Raw genomic sequence first — 27,432 nt, 5'->3', positions numbered from 1 at the left:
TCTCACCGACAACCTGTCAAAAACTCTCATGAAAATATTCGAATCGGGTTTGCTACACAAATGGAAGGAGGAAGTCGTCAATTACGTTCACCGAAGGTATAGAAAAGAGAATGCTCAAACAGCCATCGTATTATCAATGGTCAGGCCACTGGATCTCAGTCACGTGCAGGGCATTTTCTACATACTGGGCATCGGGTATCTTCTGTCTGTCTTGATCCTGGCTTTCGAGGTTATCGTTAGGCAGACTAAGAAGGACGACAAGGACGAATTTCTAAACTGAGAGTTGTTGATGAATTTTCTGAAGTAATTGGTGATTCCCTTAGCTCGACTTCAGAAAACTGTATCACTGAAAATATCCACGAAAAATGACATTCCACGATCTTCCTCTGTAAATGAATACTATTTATTTTTTTTTTCAATGTCATCGTCACATGGTTTAATGCAGTGTTTGGAAGAATGAAAGGTCTAATTCAGCATTCGCAAAATTCTCAACTTTTCAGCAGTCTTCTTCTTCCATTCGCTCTTGCAGACTTGTAGGTGACAAGTTTATCCTTGCTTATAATATTAATAAAAATGGGGTACTTTACATATTATGTGTTTTAAGAGACCCCATTCTTCCTGGTGCCTTTAAGTGTTTAGTGATAAGGCTGAGTTATCGCATTGTTTAAATTTACGAAAATAGATGTTGGGAATAATTAGGCTAGGGGTTAGTGGAAGACATAAATATTGGTCTTAAATATCCAGAAAAATTACAATGACATTTCAAAGTCATAGGATGAAAACATATAGCCCTCAAGCTTTTGGAAGCAGATCATATTGTTTGGTTAGATACTGAATTGTAATTTTAATTTCGGTATTATTTTACTTTAAACCATTATTGGACTTGAAAATATCCTTGTCATATGTTTAAATGTTTACTTTGAGCGTTTCTGACATTCTTTTCTTTAGCAAATGAAAAAGTGGACCCACCCTTATATCCTACAGCTAAGGTTAGGACCTGGTATCCTAGATTAGGTTAGGTTAAGTGTGTTTGATTAGGTTTGTTGATCATTAGCCTTTGATTATTTAATGGTTGATTAAATATCATGAGAGTTCAGTTTACCTTTGTAGCAATAAACTCGGTCTAGCTGTTACTGAGCTCTGTGAAGCGTTATTGTCTTGAATTGACGAGAGGAAAAAGAAAGTTTTGTTTAAAAGGACGCTTGGGCTCTGATTTTCCCAGCCTATTTTGTGGCCTATAATTGTCAAATACATTTTTCAGAGGATTATACACAAGCCCACATTATTCTCGGGTCTGAGCACCATTAAATGTTGCGACTCACAGCATCTTACGAAACAGACAGATAATTATAGGCCACAAAATAGGCTAAGGAAATCAGAGCCCGGGAGTTCTTTTAATATCAACTAAGCTTTGTTCTCTCTTCAGTTCAAAACAATGACGCTTCACAAAGCGCAATAACAGCCAGGCAGAGAATAATACTTCAAAGGTAAATTCAACTCTCATCATTTAATCAAATATATCAAATAAATAAAGTCTAATGATCAACAAAGTTTTTCGCTAATGAAATGAACGTGAGAAACGATCAAAGCACACATTAAAACATTGGGAAATGGTACTTTCAAGTCCAAAATACGGTAATGGTTTAAAGTAAAATCTTACCGTAAATTCAGCCAGTTCATTTTAATCTATGTCTAAATCTAAGAATATTACTCTAATGTCATATTTATGGGCCGCACCGACTGTCATAAGGCCTCACAAAAATTTTTACTTATTTTTGACCAGTTTATTCCAAAATAGCCTAAATATACCTTAGAGTATCATAGTTTAAGAATTCTTCGATAAGTTCGTAGAAAATTTTTTGGACTTATTTCATGATCCTGTCAGACGCTAGTGAGCGTCAAAGAAAATAGTGAAAGGGAACGAAAATCATATTTCAGATTTAAGCTAGTCACCCACTCAACAGTTTAGTTTTCTTTTAGTGCCCCTTCAGTCAGATAATAGAAAATGAGACATTCTCGTATTTTAAGGCGAAACTATTATAATAGTTATTTTCTTCGTAAATGAGTAATTCCTTACGAAAAATAAAGTTTAAAAATTATTGTATAAGGTTAAATCAATTCTATACATTTTAAGAAATTCAGTGAAACTATTATTATTTTATATATCATATGCTGTTGTAAATGAAGTAAGGAAAACATTCGGACTTGTAACCTTTTTTGGTAATCATACAGTTTAGGGGTCCAAATTCACTGCTCCCTCGTTTGTGTTTGTTTAAGTTTTTTTCCCTATTTTCAGTTTATTCTTTCGACAAATCTACAAACAGAAATATCTCTGCCAAACAATTAGCAATTTATCTACTTACAGAAGCAGAGATTGTAAAAAACAAAGGGAATAAAGGTCTGCACCTCACACGAATATTGAAACCAGGAACCAGGCAGGAACCTGGCATGGGCACTTGCTCATCAGCAGCCGCCTTTTGATAAATCTGAAAAAAGTGAGCAGTTTATCTGCTTGTAGAAGCAGAGATTTACGATTTTCTCAAAATTCTATGGGTCCGTATCCCATAAGACATGTTTTTGTTTATTTACATTCCTCCCTTTATTCCCTTTATTTATTTATTTATTTATTTATTTATTTATTTATTTATTTACTTACTTATTTTTGTTTACAGTCTCTGCCTCTGTAAGCAGATAAACTGCTACTTTTTTTCATTGTTTTCCATGATTCAATAAATATTTGATAAATCTATGTGCTGATCTTGACTTTAGGATTGCCCCCTTATTTTATTTATATTTAGAAATGCAAAACAAAAATATGCATAGATTCCAGGGACTTTAGAGGTGAAATTTTTGGTTTTCTTAGCTGTATCTATTAAATTTGATTTTGAAATCTCATGTAGAATTTTTAAGCAATTCCAGATAGCTATAAACTTGGAGTCTTGATTCATTACAATAGGGCCTTATGGCGCCGGCGCTCTCATAGATTTATGGCAATTATATATGTGTCTATAAATAGTTTAATTTTGTAGAATAATAATGACAAAATGAAACAGGATGACTAAGAAGATGAAAAGGATGGGAGAATGGGGTGGCACAACCATAAAGACCATGATTAAACAGGAGTAGTAGAGAATTCTAAAACTTTCAATGACCTAAGAAATATTTACAATTTTTTTTATAGTTCGCCACTTTTACAAAGGAACGAATGATAGACGAATTTAAATGAAATATAAAGAAACTGTTAATCTTCCGTAGAAAAAGTTGATTCTTCCTTCGCCTAATGACCTTTCACCAGCCCAGGGAGCATTTTTCCGAGATGTAACCGAGTACGGAACCTTTCCCTGAAAAAAGCGGGATGCCATACCTTAAAAACTAACCATAGAATTTTCTTTAAAATAATCTCATTATGTTTCCCACACCTAACCTATCCTCACCTAACCTAGGGGCACGGCAAAAAAAACCGGGGTTGGTTCAATACTAGCGTACATTCAGGGATTTGCGCTCGGGGGCCGAAAGATGGAAGTTGTTTGATAAAAGCGAGGTTTAAAAACCCTGTTAAAATCCTCTGCAGGTTATGCTGTAAATAATTGTATGCTGTACTGTAGTAAGACATTGAGGCCATGTAAAGACGATGAATAAATTATTCATGTTAAATGCAATCTTGTTGTCTTAACCTGAATTTCAGCTTATGAGAGAGATGTTAAATATTGTTTGGAACAGAAATAAGCTTTGAAATATACTTATCTTCTCAATGGCTGAAATAAATTTTGGAATAAAAAATAAGCTTTAAAAATATATTCATCTATGCCATGATTGATACAAAGTTAAAAAAAAAAAAAATCGATGTTAGATTTAAAATGAGCTAAGAGCACATTTATGTCCTGAAAAGAATGAAAGGTAAGAGTTACTATAAAAGAAAAAGACCTTTAAATCCCATCTTTCTCCTTACTCCTCAAAACGAAGTTCTGAAAAGACTTGATAATATTCAGACTTTAGCTTTAGAGCTCATTGGCTTCTTACCTATGAAGTGTTTATAAAGAATAAAGACGTAAAGCCTAAATTATACATATGAAAAAATAAACATGAAGAACAGAAAACAGAACGGGAAAAATAATAAAATTTCATTACACTAAGGCCGCTGGGATTGACGGCTGAATGGACTTATATAAACTTTAAGAAAAGAATAAAAGTGAATAATCTGGACTGAAAATGACAATTGCGCTTCCGATCTGGTAAGCTATAGGCCTACTTAAAATATTGCCTGTGGAGGGATAGCAGACAGAATCAGTCCTTTTATTGGAAATTAGATAAGGGTAGTCATTGGTCTATTGCTGTTATTTCAGTTTATTTTCTTCCATTTATTCCTGTTTTTATTTCTCATATCCCCCGGCTCTCTCTCTCTCTCTCTCTCTCTCTCTCTCTCTCTCTCTCTCTCTCTCTCCTCGTGGGCGATTTGGTGAACATTAAATGACCTCCTTAATCGGGTAATGATGCTTCGATCTCTTTATCAATAATCTGCCCTTAATCTTGACATATCTCTTTCTCCTATGATAATATCAACGACCTTTGTTACCCCATCATTACGTTTGGTCAGCCGACCTTCAGTATTTTCTTTTTAACGAAGATCAGAGTCATTTCTCTGAGAGGGAATTCTTTAAAAGACCTTCTTCCTCTAATTACAGCTAAGAAGAGCAATGTGAATACCTATGACCCTCTCAGGGTTTCATGAGACAGACGTTTCTTTTTATAAAGAATAAAGCACGTTAAAAGAAGAAGAAGAAGAAGACTGAGTTCCAAAATGATCCTCGTACGGCTCTCCAATTATCTGCTATTATGGCGTCTTCTCGTAATTCGTCTTTTTCTCTTCTTTCTCTTATTTTTCGTATCTTTGCTATTATTATTATTGCTGAGACTTTATTCGTTATCATTATAACGACTGTTATTGCTAATAATATGCAAACGCACGTATGGAAAGGACATGGGTTGTGTCATCTCATTCAAAACTAGAATTCGTTTTTTCGACAAACTCTAGATAATGCTAATAATAATTAATGTGACTTGAATTTTCGTAGATCACTATAAGGGAAATTTAGTTTGATATAATTCGTCCCTGTTCTGACGAACCGGCGTATCCCCTTTTTGTTTTTAAGTTTTTTATTTTTCTAGTCAATGTGTGTCAGTTTTTTATACTCTTCAACATACCAAAATTTCCAGCTGTCTTCTTTGTCAGATTTTCGAACAAAATCTCCCCAAAACATGAGGTAATTAAAAGCTCTGAATGATATCAAAATCTTTGAAGTCTATTTTCTTAGAATGAGGAAAAAATGGCTTACGCTAGTTTGCTAAGCTAGGGACGAATTGACCCGGCTTTTGCACAGATGGATCCGAGTCGTCCAGAAAGAAAGTTTCCACTTACCATGAAGGGATCGTCATGACGCAGAAAGTGGAAGAATTTGTTCAGTTGCATTGGTTGTCTGGGAAGAAAGGATAGCGGCGCCAGGTACGAACCAGATGCTTGGGAAAAAAGCTGTAGTTGGCAACTATACACCAGATGCTTGGGCAAAAAGGGTGAAGACGCCAGTTGTGCACCTAATGATTAGGCCAATATATATATATATATATATATATATATATATATATATATATATATATATATATATATATATATATATATATATATATATATATATATATATATATATATATATATATATATATATATATATACATATATATATATATATATATATATATATATATATATATATATATATATATTCCAAACAAATCCCTCTGTTGTAAGCTGTCTTTTTGCTGGCCAGTTGACTCTCATTCAAAGAGTTTTCATCAAATGAATTTTAATATCATTATCGATTCTATCCAAGTGTTGATCATCAGATTCTAGTTTTCAGTTTTGAAAGAATAATAAATAAAGATTTAAAGGTGTTTCTGAAATAAAGTAGACTTTATCTGTATACCTTTTCGTATCAACACATTTAAGACACACACACACATATGTATATATATATATATATATATATATATATATACATATATATATATATATATATATATATATATATATATATATATATATATATGTATATATATATGTATATGTGTGTGTGTGTTGATATGATAAAGTATGCAAATGAAGTCTACTTTATTTCAGAAACACCTTTAAATCTTTATTTATTATTCTTTCAAAACTGAAAACTAGAATCTGATGATCAACATTTGTATAGAATCGAGAATAACATTAAAATTCACTTGAGATAAACCTACTCATTGAATGAGTTAACTGACCAACAAAAAGACAGCAAGCAAGCAAAGAAAGGTTCGTTTATGAAGATGAAGATGATGACCGTGAACACAAAGGGAAGTGGTATAAACTGGCAGCCTTGAACAAAGAAAAAGTCAACTCGTTGAAAGCTCGGTGCAATGCATATTTTAACTTGGGTACTGCCTCGTGACTGAGTAAACAAACATGATCCCCAAATAGACTCATGCTATTTATGTGCTGAATCCCAAGTCATTGAAGGTCGCTGTTTGTTGCCAGCCAGTTCTGCAGAGCTCAGGAATTTGTCGAAACCAACAAATGTTGCTCTACTAAAAGTATGTATGCGAGAAGTGTATCTCAAACAGCGACCTCGTCACCAAATTTGTAGCGTCTCTACATGAGCTAGGTCGTGCTTGTATCAGCTACATGGCTACAAGAATTAAGGAAATAAAAGCAGACAAGTACCACAGATATGGACTGCATAATCATGAATGACACTTGTACTTATCACCGTTCGCGCTTAGTTGCGTATGTTGTGATTAGCCTCGAGTATATAATCAGTCTAACGACAACCTTGTGCTTCTGAAGAGTGACTATCTTACCAGTGATGTTCAATTTGTTTCATAATTTTATTATTGTCAGTTCTAACTGCATTAATTACAGTTTTAGCCATGAAGTTTTAGGATTCTGATTCTGCTCCAATCAAAAGCAATTTAACAGAAAGTAAAGCTTCTTCTGGGGCCTGATCTCAGCCTCAATAAGTCTTCAACTAATCTTACAAGTCTCTTTTAATCCTGAGGAGCCTCTCTGAGAATGTTTAGATTCAACCTCTGACTTCTATCAGGATTTCTTCGGCTCCAAGATAAGATACAACACGTACTTAAATTATTACCATGGACGATCCTCTCAGAGGATGACCGTGCAATATAGAAGCCACACAGACTTATTGTATAAGTCACCCTTATATCCGTCTTTCTTTCTTTTTCTTTCTTTCTTCCTCCCTTTAAATCTTTAGCTGAAAACCCTTACCTAATGGACAGAGTCAATAGATTTGAACCTGCAGTCACCAGTCTTTGCAGAGATCTGTGAATAGAGATTGTAGCATTATTAGAGCAGTGGATTCATTTAAATATTTCTGTGCCTGTTGTATTTGCATCAATATGGTGAATGGTATGTGTAGCTTCCATATATCTGTAGAATTTTTGCTTAGATTAATGCAACTCATCTCATCTTAGCCTACCTAGGTTCAACCAGAATAAAGCTATAATATGAAAAAGATGGTGTGCCTATTAATTTTATTCTATTTTTTTCTGTTAATCCGTAACAATAAGTCTGTGAATATTCATGCCATACAGGCCTTTGTCACCATTGACTCATTTTGTAAGGGGTTAATCCCATCAGTGCACCTTACATGGGGTACTGTGAGCATTGCTAAAAGGTGTTTGTAGCATCCCTTCGGTCCCCATCGCTGCACCCACTTTTAGGCATTTACTCTACCTCCATTCCCATTTCACTTCTTTAATCGTGCTGTCCAGCTTCCCTAACTATTACTTACTGCACCTGTGAGGTCTTCTCTCAACTCCAACTTTAGAGACTTGTTTTGCATTATCCTTTGTAGGTTCTTGAAACTCTTGCTGGAGAGCTGTCATGGTTTTATCATCACTGAATGTCAGTTACAGAATGTAGGGGACGATGCTATTTCAGCATGATATTTTTACAAGGTGTAAAGCAAAGTAACACTTTAGAAAGTAATAGCATGAGAGTAGTGTTTCTCAGTGTTCCTCATTAGATAATAGAACACCTTACACTTCATCTCCTTTATTTTCTGGAGCTCCTTACTTTGCTGTCCAGTAACTCCAACTCCCTTTTTTCACTCCCTTAAACGCTGAATAGCCGAAAGTGGCCCAGTGCATGGCTTGACAGCCTAAATTTCATAAATCGAACCCCTGTGCCCACGAAATACCCAGACTGAGAAGACCCAGAGTCAGGCTTCGGAAGATACTCAAGATCCTCTAAGATCAGAATGACTGTCTAAGGATTATTCCACCCAGGGTCGTTTTCGCTGTTATGATGGCTTGCCTGTAAAGTCTACGTAATGACGATGGCTTAATCGGACAAGTCTAAGCTACGAATTTATTCCCCGTAGATCTTCCTCCATCATTTCTTTTTATGTTACCCTCTTTTGATGGAATGGCCACACTTTTATAGAACACTGTACATCATAATAGCTTAGATTACCATAGTCCATCTCTGAGCAGGGGTGTTTAGCTCAGATTAACCGGGCTTGATCGTTCAACTTACACCTTCTTTATTAAGGTTACATTAGCACAACTAAGAGAGAATAAAGCCAGCTTCCTGGTTGGATTATGAGAAGGTAAAACGGAGCTTATGTCTCTATAACTAAATGATATAAGATCGAAGCGCAAAGGATAAGAAAATGAAACCGGTGTTTTTCGTATAAATTAAATCAAACTCTTCAATGACTTATTGATTCCGTTGTTTGGCATCCAGTGCTGAATCAAATGCCCAGCACAAGCCAAGGGCAACCTTAGGGTTAAGCAGTACAAAAGTAGACTAATAGGCCTATACGTAACAAAAATGCATGGGATGGAAAATGCTTTTGATAACTAATTCCTCATGATAATGATGAAGATGATGAGGATGACAGTGATGCAAACTACATAACAGTATTGATACCAGATGTGATGAATGAACAGTAATTGTGAAGCTCTGAACTGGTCATTATATACTGACCGAATTGCACAGCAGCAACAACAACAATGAAATATATTAGTTACGCTTCAATCCATCTGACTCATAGAAAACGAGATTCATGAAAAGCCCCATTTTGATAAGTACCCGAAATGGTACTGATGCCCGGCTCGCTGAAGGTGTTATCGTCACTCCCGTAGGTGAGATGGCCGTTGGATTGTGTCCTCAGGACGTTCGACCTCGAGTTCCTCTCGTCCTCCAAGCGTTTCGTCAAGTCTGCCACTGTTTCGGGAAGGCTTCGGCCGTTCGTCTCCGGCAAGAGGAACAGCAGCAATCCAGCAACGACAGCGCAGCAACCGAATGCAGCTGGGGTTACCCAAGCGTATTCCCTTCCCTGCGGGAGTTGTGACATAAGTACCTGATACATAAACAACTCTGAAAAATATTATCTGAATAAAGAAACAAAAGGATACGTCATGCAAATAAGGTGAAACATTAAAGAATCGTTATGAACGCAGGTAGGATATACTCGTACATTCATGAATATAGAGGGCTCTGCCGCAAAGGGATAGTAACAGAGGTATGGCGTTAAGTCCCGAAAACAAAGAAGAAGACAGTGACTTTCCAGCGTCTGAGTAGGGCAGGACCCACTACAGTAAAACCAAAATGACTACGAACATGGCTGTCATTAGCTGTCCTGACTTACAATCCGACTACAGTTAATTATCCGGTCATAAAATCCTACTTATCCACCCCTAGGGCTTTCCAGAAGAAAGAGACCATTCCGGGACAAGGCTGACTTAATTGACAACCTGCCATTGCTTGCAGAGCCAATAGCAGTATTTTTTTTTTTTTCATCTTATTGTATAATGTATTTTCATCAGTTAGTCTGGGCTAGATATTGGGTATTTTTATAATTCATTTAGATGATTAAAAACTAAATCATCCTTATCATACCGTGTTATCGAAACAGTTTTATGTATGACATAAAATCTTCATCCATTGCAATTTTTTTCACTATAAATCATCCTTTACTTGTCATCAAATCTCAGTTCTTTCCCTCGTTTTTCGTCTTCAGTGTTAGAAACGCGGAACAATAATGTCAAGGCGGTTGTCCTTTTTGACCTGGTGTAAGGGAGATATGGCAGCGTTTTTGCCACATCTACTCAGGGTCCAAGTACAATGTTTTGATTTTTTTTTTTTTTTTTTTGTTGTACTGACGAGACTGGAAGGAGTGACAAACAAACCCCTTATTACCGAGGAAATGGCAACGCCACTCAAAAACAATGCCAAATCTACCAAATTATCACCCTTTCTCCAGAAAAGTTTGAACGGGATTTAGAAAATATGGCAGCATTGTTAATCACCTTCGAGTCTCGAGCTTCCATAGCTAGACTTTTTATAGGCCAAGGGTTTATGAATCAAATCTGGGAAAAGCAGTATTGCCGAAAATGTACTCCATGTTCGTAGTCATTTTTGTTTTACTATATGACCGGTCGGCCAGACGATGACGTCACACGGGCTCATCGCATGAAGGACCCTCAAGTGGCTCGTCGGTACAACAGACCGTTTGACCATACTTCTTCGTCCTTGTATTGTACTAATAATTTCAGTTTTGTATTAATTTTATTCCAATGGTAGTGTACCAGTAACCTAAGTTAATTTTTCTATGATAGCGAGGCTAAGAACTCTATATTTTTATTATTTTAAAAAAATCCTTACTGCAAACTGTAATGAAGATAACTCAGAATACCTCAGACGATCAATAAATAAAACGAAATTACTCCTCAAGTAACCTATTTATAATAGTACTAAATATTTAGTAGTACAAAATATTTAGCTGTCCTTGGTTTGCAACCTGGAAGTCATGGACCACGACCCATTTTGCGCGGTCGACCGGAGTGATTCCTCATTAATCCCTTGTCTGGCGACCTGTCTGATGTCCCTAGATGAGATAGCTTGCAAAAACTGGTAATGAAGGGCGTCGTCGAAACCCACGTAAGCAGACAAAGTGCAGGCAGCAGTCCCCCACGGCCGCAGGGTCGTCGGGAATAATTCGGGTGCGTAAAGGAAGTTTACCTAAAAAAATTAATAAATAAGTTAAGCATACCTTAGTTTAACCAGACCACTGAGCTGATTAACAGCTCTCCTAGAGAGGGCTGGCCCGAAGGATTAGACTTATTTTACGGCTAAGAACCAACTGGATTTACCTAGCAACGGGACTACAACTTATTGTGAATCCGAACCCATTATGACGAGAAATGAATTTCCATCACCAGAAATAAATTCCTCTATTTCTTCATTGGCCGGTCGGAGAGTCGAACGCTGGGCCAACAGCGTGCTAGCCGAGAGCTCTACCCACCCCTCCAATGAAGAACTTAAGAACATAAAAATAAAAGATAATAAGGTAAAATATTGCTGAAAAATTGGAAGTTTGTCTTGAAAAACTGGATGATTACGTGAAAATTACTTCACCTAAAAAATGAAGGGTTACTAAATACAGAAGAGAAGTGTACCAATAATAAACAAGGAAGGTTACCTACAACAATGGAAGTTTGCCTAAGATTAGAGATTTACTTAAACAGGAAGTTTTTATATAAAAAAGGACGTTTACCTTTAAAGATAGGAGATATAAGATCATACAACAGTATTGTATAATCCTATACAATGCAACAGTATTTCATAATCCTACACGACACAATAGTATTGCCTAATCCTATATTGCTGTACCGATATGAAACAATAAAGTTAGGTTGAAAAATTCTTTGATGGTTTGAACTGAAACGTTAAAGAAGAATTTTAGGAATCAGATGGCAGGAAAGTAACATTTTATACTTCAAGGAAGTTTACCTAAAGAAATATGAAGTTTAATTTCGAAACAGAACGTTTGCTTAAAAGCTTTACAGAAAATAAATTAGACCTTTAAAGTATACCTTTTAATCAGAAAAAGCGTAAGCTCTTTTTACTGAATGAGACTTATGCTACATCACTTCAATATACGATATTGTGGTAAACACGAGACATGCAATTATTTGCTTGTACTAGGTAAAATTCATCTCTTCGCACAGAAATATATTACAAATTTGGTCTGCAAGAAAACTTTATAAAATTCAAGATAGAAATGAATTTCATAAATTTTTCACATTTAGTCCCATTTTCTCCATTTTATGAGAAATAAACGCACTCCCACATACTATATACTGGTCACTGGTATAGTGGTTAGTGTCGTGGTTACCACTCAGATGTCGTGAGTCCGCGTCTCCCCAAGGGCAATGAAAAATCACTGGCTCTGTATCATGATCAGTTACAGCCGCGGTGTGGGGTCTGAGGTGGGAGGTTGAAACCAACATTCTTTGGAAGCTTGAATTTCAAGTCAATGGCCCCGTGGCCCTGTTCCGTATGAATAGGTTCCATCTACTGAATAAAATGGAAAATATATTCATGCATTTTCCTCATGGAGAACTGTGCTATATTTTTCCGCAGGAAACATTACAAAAAAATGTACCCGTGAAGAAGACAGAAACCCTTACCTGGTAAGCAGTACAAACCAGCAGGTAACTGATCATGATGATTACCAAGTGCAGCATTCTGGAAGAAATTAAGGGCAATTACCTGTGTGCACGCATTCTACGAGCAAGAGACCGTGCTAGCACAAGGCCTGCTTAATTTCGAACAACAGCATGCACGCGTGACGACTTAAAAATGCTTGCAAGTAAACACGTCATTTGTGAATGCTTGTTTACAAGCATGTTTCGTTAAGGTTTATGTAGTGTTTATTGTTTACACACACAAATTTCTACGTATGGTAATGATCTCTTGACTTCTCTTTCCCGGTATTTATTTAATTTACTTTTCTACTGAATGTCTTGAAATCCCAAACACAATGAATGAAGAAGCAGGGAAGTTCAAAGGTGATTGTGGTAATTACAATATATGATGACATGCTTCAGAGCGCATATATGTGTATATGTATATATATATATATATATATATATATATATATATATATATATATATATATATATATTTTCGAATATGTGTTTAATTTAACATAAATTAATTTGTTTTGAATAAGTCACTTTGGCAGTAATTATTTTTTTTGGAAACATGACCCTGCTTTCCTCCTCCCGACATTTCTGACTTCTGTATAGTTTTAATTACAATGAGCTTGTTTTTATTTTCATGTGTGGTGCTGGCTTCTCATCCGAGTTGCATTTAAGCTGTCTCGCAGGACTGGAGGCAGTCGTTTCTGGACCATTAACATTGTGAGGGCTTGACTTATTTGGGATTATCTGCTCTTTCTTCAGTTGCCTGCTGTCCCTTTGAGAGATTGATTGTTCGACGGTCTGCGCCCCTTGGTTCAGTTATTTCGGCTGGCGACCTCTCCGCCACCGGTAGGTGTGATTACCTGTCGGACGACCGTGGTATTATTTTGATCTTGCGACATTAAAGTGCTTCATTCTTCAGTCTGCGCCTTGGCCCAGTTATTTTGCAAAGGGGACCTTTCTTACGTTTGGTAAGGTCTTAGAATATATAATATTCCCCTCAACCCGTGATTTAAAGGCTGTGTTAGCTTAATTACCACCGTTTAGAGCTTACTTAAGGGAAGTAATTTATTTTCGTTAGTGATGGGGTATTTAGTATTAATAAGTTAGGTTATTCTGACTTTTCGACATTCTATTACTCTTAGGGCCCTCTATTTAAAGTGTAATTATAGTCTGTCTTTAATTTGGTGTGTGTTTGTTATTCGATGTTTTCAGTGTGTGGTTGATAATGTGTTTATTTAATGTATTTTGTAAGAGGCTCAGTGGTCATTTCTTTCTAAAGTTTTATTTAAATGTTAAGGTTTTATTTTCAGTTTTTCTTTATCCTCCTTTGATTCCATCTCCTTTGCTTTGTTGCGACAATTCCACCTATTGTGGACTTGGTCATTAGTGACTTTATTTGTATTTTAAGAGACTTGTGTATGTTTGATGCATTAGGGGCTAAACTACTATATATAATATACACATATGATTGAAGTATTACTATATATATATATATATATATATATATATATATATATATATATATATATATATATATATATATATATATATATATATGCGCCTTCAGATCTCTAAAATATTTAAGAATGAAGTGCTAGTCCCGCCCTATTTGTGGACCCAGCAGATGCAGGTACCCATTTCAGCATGCACACACGTTTGTGTCTATATGTACATGTGTTTTTGCATAATTATCATTCATCTATAAAATAAAATTAAGACTGATAGGCAAAGAGTTAATTGCCTACAGAAATGGAATGATTTGTCATGTATGGTCCACTAAATAATTAACATATTTACAGGTTAAAAGCTAATTATGAATATTATAAGAAACAGCAGATCTACCTTACTGTAAAAACAGTTGTCAGCTAACAAGCGTTCGGTTAAAAAAATCTATTTCATTTTGCAACGTCTAAAGTATTCTTACAAAGAGAAAATCTTAGAATCATATAATGTATCCACAAATTATACTTTTCAAAAATCTTTTGCAATGTTGAAAGGAAGATAGTTAACTTTCACCGTTGTTCATGTCCAGCCAGCAAGAGCCCTGTAACCGACAGAAGAAGCGCGCCACAGCCGATGAGACAAGTGGTCACGACTGACTTTCTTCCCAGACGCTTCGTAATCGGAGCTGTCAGGCTGTAAGCAGGTACCTCCAGGCTCAGCAAAGGGCATGTAGAGGAAAGGAGAACTGCGGTCGAAAAGGATTTCCTGAGACGACTGCCCGGACCACGAAACATTATCGGGAAAATATATAATCCACCAAGAATGACCTATCAGTCATTTTCTGAGAAAACCAGTTGCGTTTCCTTACCTGAATGAACTCGGAACTCGTGGCAATCCCAGGTACGACTCCTTGCAGAAGCCACACAACACCAGTACCAGTGTCACTTTCCTGATGATTTTCGTTCTCAGGAGAGCCACAGGTCCCGCCACCAAGAACCAACTCCGTCATCTAGGCTAGCGCATTGAAAGATCTACAGCTCAGTTCTTTGCCTCCAGTTTGCTTGGGTCTTGCCTGAGTTTAAGTGGAGTGGTGGCACGCTTCCGTGTGTTCATCCTTCGTCTTCTGCGTCTGTGACTTATTCAGATTCTGTGGTTGGCAAATGGAATCACAAATAAGAGTTAGCAGTGACATGGAAAGTTAGTAGATAATCAGTCATGATGTCAGTGGGAAAATAATTCATAAAGTTAAAGGGAAATATGTGTCTGCACTTACATGTACTTAGGAAGGCGTAGAGAGATACTTAACAGATAAAGTTCAATTCAGGAAAAGAACATCATTGTCTGCCATAAAAGCCATCCAGAAATATCTGGATGACTTTTACAAATATAAAGCAATTTTTTGAAACTGAGACATTGCAACAGACACGTAGATGATGGTGAAAGTCTGAGCTGTTCTTAAAAAAATTTCTTAAAGCAGCATTAGCAAGGACAAGGCCATTGTGAAGGGATTACAAAATACACTGGAAGTTGCACTACAGCATTTGAGTGCTAAATGAAGGTACATTGTATTTATTGTTATTATTCAGTAGATGAAACCTATTCATATGGAACAAGCCCACAGGGTTCATTGATTTAAAATTCAAGATTCCAAATAATATGGTGTTCATTAGGAAGAGGTAAGAGGAAGTATAGGGAAATACAGAAAGAGATCCTACTTATTAAAAAAACGAAAAAACAATAATAAATAGATAAATAGATAAAAATGTATTCAAATGCAAGAAGAATAGTATTAGGGTAGTAGTGCATTGCAGTTTATTGAACTTCTGAAGTTCCACCTGCGACATCCTCTGGGAGGCTGTTCCACAGTCCAACGGTTGGAGAATAAAAGGCCCTCTGGAACTGAGAAGTTCGGGAAAGCGAGGCACTTTTACTGCATATTGGTGCTGCTGTTCAGTGAATCTGGATTGCTCTCGGCAGATAAAGGGATCAGGGATCAGGGATCAATTGTGAATGTGAAGATCTCTGCTGAAATACAACTTAGGAAAAAGTGACAGACAAGAGACCATCCGTCGAAGGACCAAGTCATAACTGCTCTATCCAAACCACTCTATCCAAAAGAGATGAATCTCTCTGGCAGAGGCAGACATCACACCGGAGAACAGTATTCCAGTAAAGGAGCAAAGGTAGGACAAATGACCTAAAGAGGTTGCGTTGATTTTGTCACTGTTATGAATATATGAGGCCTTACCTAATCTTTTGTGTGGCACTTGCTGAAACTTTCATTAAATGTTTCTCAAAAAGTTAGATGTGTCAAAAGTTACACCTAGAATGGCTCCAGACTCCAATCAGCAAAGTTCCATCCACCTGAAGGGGAGGATGGGTGGGAAATCTGTACGAGATCTGCCAATCAATAGTGCTTTCGTTTTACTGGAGTATAGCCTCATACCCACCGATTACACCATTTCCTGATCGGTCTATGTCCCGAATGAGCAACTTCATTTCTTATAAGTGGAGACATTACCACACCCACAAGCGTTGCATCATCAATCTTGTTTTGCAGGCCAACAACCATATCATCTGTAATACAATAAAAACAACAGTGGACCAGAACACTGCCCTGTAGCACTCAGACACAAAAGATCTTGGTTCACTAAAGATCCCGTCTAGCTGCTGCTTACCTGAGAACTCTTGAAGTAATCTAAGCATATCCACCCACTCCAAGATTCAAGAAGTTCATAAATAATTGCCTTGTGATTTACTAAATCGGAAAGCAGCACTAAAATCTATTTGAATCACTCTGCACTCAAAACGCTTACAAAGTTCTCTCGCAAATGGCATGTCAAGCCTAAAAGAGCATCGCAGGTACCCATCTGCTTCCTGTATGCATATTGACCATAAGCTAACAATCCTTTAGATTCCACAGTGGCATAAAAATAAGTTTTTTCAACAACTTTGGAGAGCACATGGAGAATGGTGATTGGTCTGCAGTTACTGCAGTCTGCAGATATGCCACTCTTTTGGAACAGGCACTGCATTACTAAAGCATGCTCATGGCAAAGATACTATGTCAACATAAAAATCTATAAAATCATGTAATTTTGGGAGACAACGCGCAGAAACTTTTTATAAAACAAAGGGAAGAAACCATCAGGATGTTCTCCGCCCCAGCTATCAAGATTATCCTGAATTTTCTTAACATCCCTAGAGCGAAATGCAAATTTTCAGCCTTTTACCTATGGTCAGTAACCAATCTACCATCGTCTATTAGTAATTAGAATGGAAGGCAAGCCTCACCCAAAGATAAATGATGCCAACTTGGTCCACACAGATGAGGCTGAGTAATTATTATTTTAAAAAACTACTTTAATCACTCCGATCTAATGGCTGTACCTAAAATTCTTGCCCTGTGAAGATTTGACTGAATACAGTAATGATACAGTTCAGTATATCTATCAGTACTTAAATAAGGCACATGTTAGTATTTCCATAAACGTCCAGCATGCATTGATTGTGTACATAAAGATGCCCAGAATGTAAGTTCAAGAATGTAAATAAATGCATCAAACAAATGAGAATCATCCTCTGATACACAGAGTGAACTAAGACACTGACATCAGTTCTTGAGGAGATCTGGCCGATTGAGTTCCCAGCTCTTTGGAGAACCTTGATGGCTTCTTCCAACCGTCCTTTCACAATGAGCCAGCGTGGAGATTCATCTATTAAGCTGGGAGACAATTCATTCATTTTCAGACTATAATTCTGGAGTAATACACAGTTATAAACCCGCTTTTGTTACTGGAGTTTTGTATGTCAATGTTACATAGGAATAGAGACGGTCCTTAACTCTTGAAATTACAGTAGTAGTGAAATAAAATCTGATTAAGACTAAACTTCAACGAAAAAAAAAGCGTTCTCTGAGATAATGTCCAAAAGTTATCAAGTTGAAGCATCAAGATGAAGTTTTGATTGATACATGAAATGAACGATACAGGTCAAAAAGACTCACCCTTTATTCACTACACTAGCATTTTCATTAAGACATGATGAGTAAAGGCCACATAAAAGATCAGTCTTGTGGTCCCTTTGGAAGTATCATCTGTCAGGGACATAACTAGGGCAGACTAAAAAAAAAAAAACTCAACTGTTTACTCACAACATACTTTTAGAAGCACTAGACAAGGCCAAGAGGCTGCTGCTTGGAGAATACGCCAGTCCCTGATCCAGTAAGCTAACCAGCTAGACCTATCATCATCAAGGCATAAGGCAAGAAAAGAAAATGCCTACTGTTGTTCCAGACTCGGGTTGCATATTTCCATTGCTGTAAAGCAGAATTACCGTTGCTATAGTTAGCATTCATGAAAGAGAGCCTAAGTTAGATTTTCATTTATATGAGAAGCGGCAGAAGAATGAAAGAATTGCTTACAAATGATGAAAGCAGGGTAGATCATGATGGTGTTAAAAACTCCCAAGAGAAACCTAGTCAGCATCACAAGCCAGAACCATCGTGAAAACACCAGCAGTACAGTGAAACCTGTTGTCAACAGAGCACCAGTTTTTATGGACCATCTCCGACCATATCTGCAGAAGAAAATTAGAGAATGGGTATTTCAATATTAGTGGTACTGGAAAACTGAAAACGTTTAACCAGGTTTTTGGAGATATGATGTTGCACTTGAACTATCACAAACCAGCAATATGTTCTGTTGTACGAAGTTCACAAGACTTTCATGAATATTCGGGAGGCTTTCTATTATTGTAACATTTCATTCGAACAACAGGCCACTCTTGCTTTTTCGGGTGTTATTCATGTGCATCTTTTAAATGTTGCTGTGTTTTTCTGATAGAAGCTCGTTTTACTCTTATTACTGCATGTATTTATTCTTATAACCCACCAGCATTGTCGACCTAAATTGTTGTAATACAAGTTGGATAAACCAATAAATAAAATAAATCTTATAGTCTGGCTCCATTGAGCCTATTTATAAGTTCTATTTTCCTGTTAACTTTCTGTCTTTCACCAGCCTCTAGAACATCTTGCCATCAAACTTCAAAACTTTCAATGACAAATTTTAGTCGCTCAACCTACTTTTCTCTTATTGCTAGCTTTTCCAGTAAGCACATATTCTACCAGCTCTAGAAAAATCGAAATAAAATATTTATACAGAAAGGAAGACTGTTAGTGCATCTTGAACTCAGACGCCTGTTCACAAAGAGGAGATACAAGGAAATGTTGAAAATGTTGAAATGTAGCGCAACTGATTGGTGCTACAGTTCAAATAATCACAGGAATCTTATCATTGAAATAGCTTACGGGACTAACCTGTCCGCTGTTAGCGCCCCCAGGATGGCCCCCAGGAAACATCCAGCAGTGTAGATGGTCTGGAAGAGTGGAGAAAGCTGAGCTCTCTCGCATACCAGGTTCCACTGGAAAAGGGATATTACATCCATTGCATAAAATGAACTTGAATTTTCTGCCTGTGCTAGGTAAAATTAGCTGACAATTTGCAACTCACATTTTCCATGAACTATTTCACCCAAACTTTTTAGTAAGTCTTGAAATTGATTTCTAATATTTGACCTTTTCATCAATTACTTTGTCGCCTACACTTTTATATAGTCTTGGACTTGATGTAGCATACATGTATATAAATCTTTAGAAAATTTAAACATGTCAGTAAGGGTTATTTGACGCAACAATCAACAAAAACTTGAAAAACCTATTAAGTAATGATCAATCACGTGAAGTTTCATCATAAAGAATACATTTATAAAATGCAAACTAATACTGGACTGGAAAATCAACAACACATGACCAACTAAACTAAAAAAACTAAATGATTGTAAGAAAATCAGTTGAGAAACAACTGACCTCCATTGTAATCGTAGAGTGAAAAACGGACTATTATCATAAATCCACTTCACAGGCACAATCTGCTCGTGGCCGGTGGAATCTTCCTTTATCATCTCACACTGGGAGCTTGGGAGAACATTTCGAGAACTGAAGCTAACTTGGACCCCAAAGATATGGGAGGAATTTTGAATTATGTGCAACAGAGGTACAAATGATAAGCACAGACATGCCTCTAAGAGGAGCTTACTGCTCATGTCACAAATTAACAAATTGGCAGATTTTGTATCTTTGGTTTATACATTGAGGAGACATAAGAAATTGACCAGTGTAACCCTTTGGTTTATACATTGACGAGACATAAAAAACTGACAGATTAACCCTTTGGTTTATACATTGACGAGACATAAAAGCTGGCGATTAACCCCTTTGGTTTATACACTAATGAGACATAAAAATTGACTGGATTAATCCTTTGGTTTTATACATTGATGAGACATAAAAAGCTGACCGATTAACCCTTTGGTTTACACACTGATGAGACATAAAAAACTGGCCAGTTAACCCTGGTTTATACACTGATGAGACACAAAAATTGGATAGATTAACCCTTTGGTTTATCATTAAAAAATAAAAATTGGCCGATTAACCTCTGCTGGTTTATACACTGATGAGACATAAAACATGACAGATTAACCCTTTGGTTTATGCATTGATGAAACAAAACCTGACCGATTAACCCTTTGGTCTATACGCTAATGAGACACAAAAAATTGACAGGTTAACCCTTTGGTTTATGCATTGACGAGACATAAAAAACTGACTGATTAACCCTTTGGTTTATACATTGACGAGACATAAAAAGCTGACCGATTAACCCTTTGGTTTATACACTAATGAGACATAAAAAATTGACCGATTAACCCTTTGGTTTATACATTGATGAGACATAAAAATTGACCGATTAACTGGATTGAGACATAAAAAACTGGCTGGTTCTTTGGTTTATACACTGATGAGACACAAAAAATTGACAGATTAACCCTTTGGTTTTACATTAAAGAAATAAAAAAATTGGCCGATTAACCCTTTATACACTGACGAGACATAAAAAATGACTGATTAACCCTTTGGTTTATACATTGATGAAACAAAAACTGAATTAAACTTTGGACCTGATGAGACATAAAAATTGACAGATTAACCTTTGGTTTATGCATTGATGAGACATAAAAACTGACTGATTAACCCTTTGGTTTATACATTGATGAGACATAAAAAAACTGACTGATTAACCCTTTGGTTTATACATTGATGAGACATATAAAAATTGACTGATTAACCCTTGGTTTTACATTGATGAGACATAAAAACTGACTGATTAACCCTTTGGTTTATACACTGATGAGACATAAAAAATTGACTGATTAACTCTTTGGTTTATGCATTGACGAGACATAAAAAACTGACTGATTAACCCTTTGGTTTATACATTGATGAGACATAAGAAACTGACCGATTAACCCTTTGTTTATACATTGATGAGTGTAAAAAATCCAACCGTTGATTCAGTTACGATGCATCAATACGTCATTTGAAAATGAGTAGTAAAAAAATCGTCACTAATGTGTGACATATCAAAGTGGAACCCTCTCGAATAGGTCACGGCAGATCATTTAAACAAGCATATTACTGATCACTTATTACCACGCCAAATATAAAAAAATAGTCTATTTTAACAGTGTTGCATAACATATGAAATGTAATTTATACCAATAACACATATCATTAAAGATGTTCCCTGGTATTAACAAACTGAAATATCTATATCAATGAATTTACGCGTTATTTTTTCTTATTGGACGAATACAGACTTTTCGTTTTGCTAACAGTTAATTTTCATTCATAGTTTTGATGTTTATTATATTTTTACAGCCCTAATAAACTACAGGGTCTGAGTTTCAAAAATAACGCCAGAATTGGCCACATAACATAAGTATTAGCATCAACGAAAATCACAGTATCCATCAATCGTGGTCAGTGATTAACGCAGGTGTACTCGTTAGACTTAAATTGATTTTGCCACTGACCCAAAAGGGTTAATCATTTATGGATAATTTACTGTTAAAAATCAAATGGAAAGCGCGTTTTTCATGTTGTGACATCATTAGTAAACTTTCATGAAAAGCAGTGACATCCCATGAATGTGCCTTAGTAATGGTGAATCCACATTAAAACAAAGCGTGTCGCAATTTATCATACATATCCCAAACAGGTTGAAACACGTCAACATCCATAAGAAAAAGGAGCAAACTTTTTGGCAAATGCTGGATGATCATACGAAATGCTAGTTAAAACTGTCAGTATGTCATTGACTTGTATTCAGCTTGTTTGTGATGTATGTGATAAGTTGCCGATATTTATTTATGGCATGTTGGGTTCATGTCACAAACAGGTTGAAAACACGTAAACATCCATATGGGGAGGAGCAAACCTTTGGCAAATGCTGATAATCGTACGAAAAGCAGTTAAAACTAGGCTAACTAACCCATTCAATGGCCTGGTCCAGTTGCTGTCCGCAGTGTCACAGGAATATGGCGTCACGGCGTTCAGGAACTCGCTGCCAATCAGAAGATCGGAGAGAGTCCGGGAACTGATAAGAAAGAGGAGTGAATCAGGATGCTTACGAGGAGCGAAACTTTTGGAATGTAGGATTATGAATGCAGAGTTGATAGGAGTTTGGATTTCTTGCCCAGGATCGAAGAGGATATGGACAGAAGGAAGAGAAATGGGTGTTCAGCTTCAAGGATGAAATGGCGTAGCTGGAAATTGCTTAAAACCCAAGGCAACTTTGTGTCACTGATTAGTATTGGTACTGTATATAGTGTATGATACAAATATTATGTATGTTCTTGATGGCTTGTCCTACCTAACCCCAGGGTGGACAAACAGGTTTGCAGAAGGAGGGTGGATGTGACATGCCTCCCACCCTCCCGATCTCATACCCTACTGCCACCTGGGGCGGAGACAAACAGGTTTTCAGAAGGAGGGTGATGTGTTATGTCTCCCTCCCCACCCCCGATCCCTACCTACCCCCAGGGGCGGACAAACAGGTTTCAGGGGAGGGTGGTTGAATGTCATGTCTCCCCTACCTCCTGATCCCTTACCTAATCACCCCCACGTGGGTGGATAAACAGAAAGATCCACTCAGATTTTATTATTATAGATAAAGAGAAGTGGCAAAAAGACAAGTAGAACAGTAATTAGTAGATAAGTGGTAGAAAGAAAAGTAGAATGTTAATTAGTTTGAAATGAGTCATTAAAACAGTTCTTTACCGGAGGAATTTGCCAAGTCTTGTTATGAAATGGTTTTATGATGGACAGTATCTCTCTCTCTCTCTCTTTCTCTCTCTCTCTCTCTCTCTCTCTCTCTCTCACTGAGAAGGGGAGAAACCTGGACCTTGCAGCTTCACTTACCTAAGGCAGAAGTAGCGAAGAAGAGAGAGCTCCATTTTCCAGTTCCTACTTTGGTGAGAAAGTCATCCAAACCATCGGCTGTGCTCATTTCCCAGATTCTGTCGGAAAGGAAAAACTGTCTTTCAGCGAGCAATGTTATTTTCACTTTTCTGTAGACTGAGGATCAAGGTCGAGGCGGTCATTAGAGGTTAAAGGTCAAATAGGAATTTGCCAGCTTCGAGGGCACTGACTTTTGCTAATATTTTCCTGCTCTATTTGCCTTGCAAAACGTTCATTCCGGTGACCAGACCTTCCACTCAGAAGTAATTTCTTAGCTCAGAGGATAAACTATATATGAATGTCAGTTTCATACGGCAAATATCTATAGCTAAGGAGTAAACTCTTCAGAAAATAACGTTCAGAAACACAGTAACTAGATCACGACTAACAGAAACCTATACGGATGAAAGGACCCGACTTTCTAAGTCCCAGATGACCCAGTGCCCGTACATTGTTGGTGCTTTCTTATTTAGGGGCTTAGCTGGCCTACATTGACGGGTACGAACGTCCACTGCCAAGTAAAGCATCTTGGTGGAAAGCGCTTGGATCTCGTTAATTCCTCTGCAAAAACCAAGTGCAGTCAACGCAGTCTTGTCCCAGAAGGTCGGCCGAAGGCCACAGGGTGAATGCAGGCTTGTTGGCCTGGAAGAGGACATCGCGGAAGCGACCGTGTTGCGCGAACAGCATGCGCAGTAATGCTTGATGGAGTTCATTCATTCATTCATTCATTCAGTCTGTTTTTGCGTGATACATACGTGCAGTAAAGAGAAGATACGAACAATTGTACACTGTACGCCACAAACTCGTAATAGGTGTTATTATTATTATTATTATTATTATTATTATTATTATTATTATTATTATTATTATTATTATATCAAAAGTTTTTGCCGAGTAAATCAGAAACATTAACACTAGCAATGCTTTTCGTCAACCAAGTATTCCAAGGTCGTTGCTTTAACTCAATCGGTGGTCTGCCTATCTACATATTCAATCCGATGTCCGCGCATGTTTACGTAACGCATAACTCGGCATTACATTAGTGAACATAAATTTAGGAAACTTTGTCAAACAGATCGAAATTCTGCCAGGGTAAAGGACCATCTGTAAAAGCCAGAGACTCAGGGAAGAATCAGTTCGAAACCTTTGCCCCCTTCAGGCTCGAATAGAATAGAACAGAACAAAATATAGAATTTAGTCCAAAGGCCAAGCACTGGGCCGTATGAGGTCATTCAGTGCTGAAACGGAAATTGGCAGTAAAGGCTTAAAACGTGTAACGGGAGAAAACCTTGTAGTTGCACCTATGAATTAACAGTTAGGGGAGGGGGTGGAAAGTGATGGAAGCTAGAGAATATGAATGAAGTTACAGTTAAAATAAAATTAAAATAATAAAACAATTAACAGGAGCGACCATCAGGCCCATTACGGGTGCTCAGTTTATAGCCGCCGTTGGCACCACTGATGGCTAGCAAGGTTCGTCATAGTCCCACGTGGAATAAGTGAAATTTAAAAAAAAGGATCTTTGAGTGTCTTTTTTAAACAAACACAACTAGATAATTGGGTCTCATGCAAACACACACACATACACATTATATGTATTCTTAATTCAATATATATATATATATATATATATATATATATATATATATATATATATATATATATATATATAAAATACATACTGTATATATATATACATAAATAAAGATAAAATCCCCACGAAGGAAGGTGGAAACACTGGAGTGCTGCAGGCCTTTGATTGTCCGTAGTCTTTACTTTAGCAGACTGGAAATATAAAAGTAAGTTTACAAAGAAAGCTCATATAAATGGCAGTCCAAACATGGACTTTTATATATTAAGTTGTTGTTTTCTTTATGGCTATTTTTTATTAACATTCCTTTTAGTGTGTTATTACAGGAAAAAACGAGGTTGACACTAAAAGATTTTAACAATAATTTTATGGTTTCAAACCACTAAAATAGGGTTTCTTAGGGGTTTCTTTCTCCATGTTACTTTCACTATAAAACTTTTTGTGGGCTTTATTATAACAAATATCTCGTACGTGTGAAGAATAACATAAATCTGTCCCTATTTTTCCTATGTATTCAATTTCTTGATCCAAATACTGAGGACTGGCAATGCGCAGAGCTCGTAAAAGCATAGAATAAAAATTTATAATTTTGATGTTCAGATGATGGCCTGAACAAAAATGGACATAAGTTAAGTTGTTGGTTGGTTTCCTATAAAACACTGAATTTGCATTGAAATAGTTCTCTGCGTATTAAAACATCTTAGAAAGGGGCAATTGTGTTTTTCTAATTCTAAAGTAAACTTAATGGATGGTACCTGGTTATTCCAAATTAAGAGTAAATCATTTACGTCAGTATAGCTGGCAAAACAGCTAAAATATCGTCAACATATCATACTTTAAAAAGTATATAATTGATATTAGGTAAATGTCGTCTTTCAAAGAATCTATACAAGTTTGAGGGGAGTAGGACAAAGTTATTGTTGTTACATACTCAAATATTTGCTGGGTAAATGCACCATTGAATATAAACTTACAATCACAAATGCACAACCTAGTGAGTGAAATAATATGACTTACAGGTAGAGGTAATTCATGACCATCACGCATTCAATGAATTCAGTGCCATGATGTTAAAACGCCACATAGCAGCCGCAAAGCAAGAGGAGAAAGAAAAATTTAAGGAATTAGAAAAAGCCAGAATTTCATTCAATCATTCTATCCCATGCTAATTGGAAGGATCCAGGTGACAAGAAATTTATGGAAACTGGCGGACTACAGATGCCTAAAGGAAACTCGACAGAAAAACTAAAATATCTTATTATAGCAGACTGACTAATAGTGTACATAATGATTGTGTTATAAATATATCAAGTAAACAAATAAGTCAAAATGTTGTGAGTGCACTCGGATATGGTTTATCCTTCTTTGTATCTAATAGATCCACTGCTTTAACGATTGCGTCATCCCTATGTATATTTGAAAAACATTGTGATCTTCCTCAAAATCATGTTGACATAATTAAAGGTATTGTTTATGGAGCTGCAAATGTTAGGCATGGAAGTAATTTCCCTGCTCGCTATAAGAAAAGCCTGACTGATAAGTCGAATAGTATTGTAATTTTAGCTAAAACTGACTACATATCACGTATGCAAGCCCTCTCTGGCGTGGCGTTTAAAGATCTTCCCTGTTGCCAATTTTACAAAACAACTTGACAGACCTTTGAATGTCTTTGAGACAAACCCTGAGGCTATAATTATAAGACTATAAGGGTTGTTTTCCATTTCCCGGTATTTTAATCTCCTTCCTATTCCGCCCTGCTTGGGATTTGTCTTCAATCCATTTCTTCTCCACAACCTATGAACAATAACTTAATTTTCTTATTTTTTCCAAAGATTTACCGTTGTATGTATAGCCCATTCATGAATATTTAACATTTTCGTCTAGACAAGAAACATCATGCAATATTTACATCCAAGTAACTGCAGGGTTAAGCTGTTTGTATAAGAGTTGGCGCTCTCTCTAAGATCCCGTGCTGGCACAAGGCCACCTTAATCTTAACTATTTTGTCAGTACTTGTAGATGTACATTTATCATTATTATCTGTTTGCATATGATTGTTTATTTTCTCAATCGTCCAACTTACTCTATGTTCTGCTTTATTTCATATTTCCTTGCTTAATATTTTATTCTTTACCTGTGATATTAAGAAATCAAGATAACTGTAGAAAGGGGCAATGCCCCCAAACATACCGTGACCAGTGAAAGTGCCCAATGGAGGCAGCCTTAAGCTGCTTATTCGTGGATTTCAACGCACGTGGAGCTGTTTGAAGTATTATTGGCAACAGCGCCAAAATGAGGTACCATGTTAACAGAAAATCTGATTCCGTTTCTTGTTATTACATAAAAAAAACTTTATCAGTCATGAATCTATGTAATTAACTTAGAATTCTGCGTAACGAAAAAGATGACATTTGATATCTGTAATGGGAGAAATGGTTTTATCTCTCTGTTGTTGTTACAGATTTGGCAGTTATGCGGAGATTAAACACACGTG

At 36.6% G+C, this 27,432-nt stretch overlaps 1 pseudogene; it reads right to left on the bottom strand.

Annotated features, from left to right (window-relative positions):
* Positions 1-8,727: 8,727 nt before the first annotated feature.
* LOC136841910 (solute carrier family 22 member 13-like) lies at positions 8,728-19,858 on the bottom strand (annotated as a pseudogene).
* Between the last annotated feature and the right edge of the window lie 7,574 nt (positions 19,859-27,432).

This window comes from Macrobrachium rosenbergii, chromosome 9, assembly GCF_040412425.1.
Source record: "Macrobrachium rosenbergii isolate ZJJX-2024 chromosome 9, ASM4041242v1, whole genome shotgun sequence".
Lineage (NCBI taxonomy): Eukaryota > Metazoa > Arthropoda > Malacostraca > Decapoda > Palaemonidae > Macrobrachium > Macrobrachium rosenbergii.
This window is presented reverse-complemented; position numbering and strand designations above follow the sequence as displayed.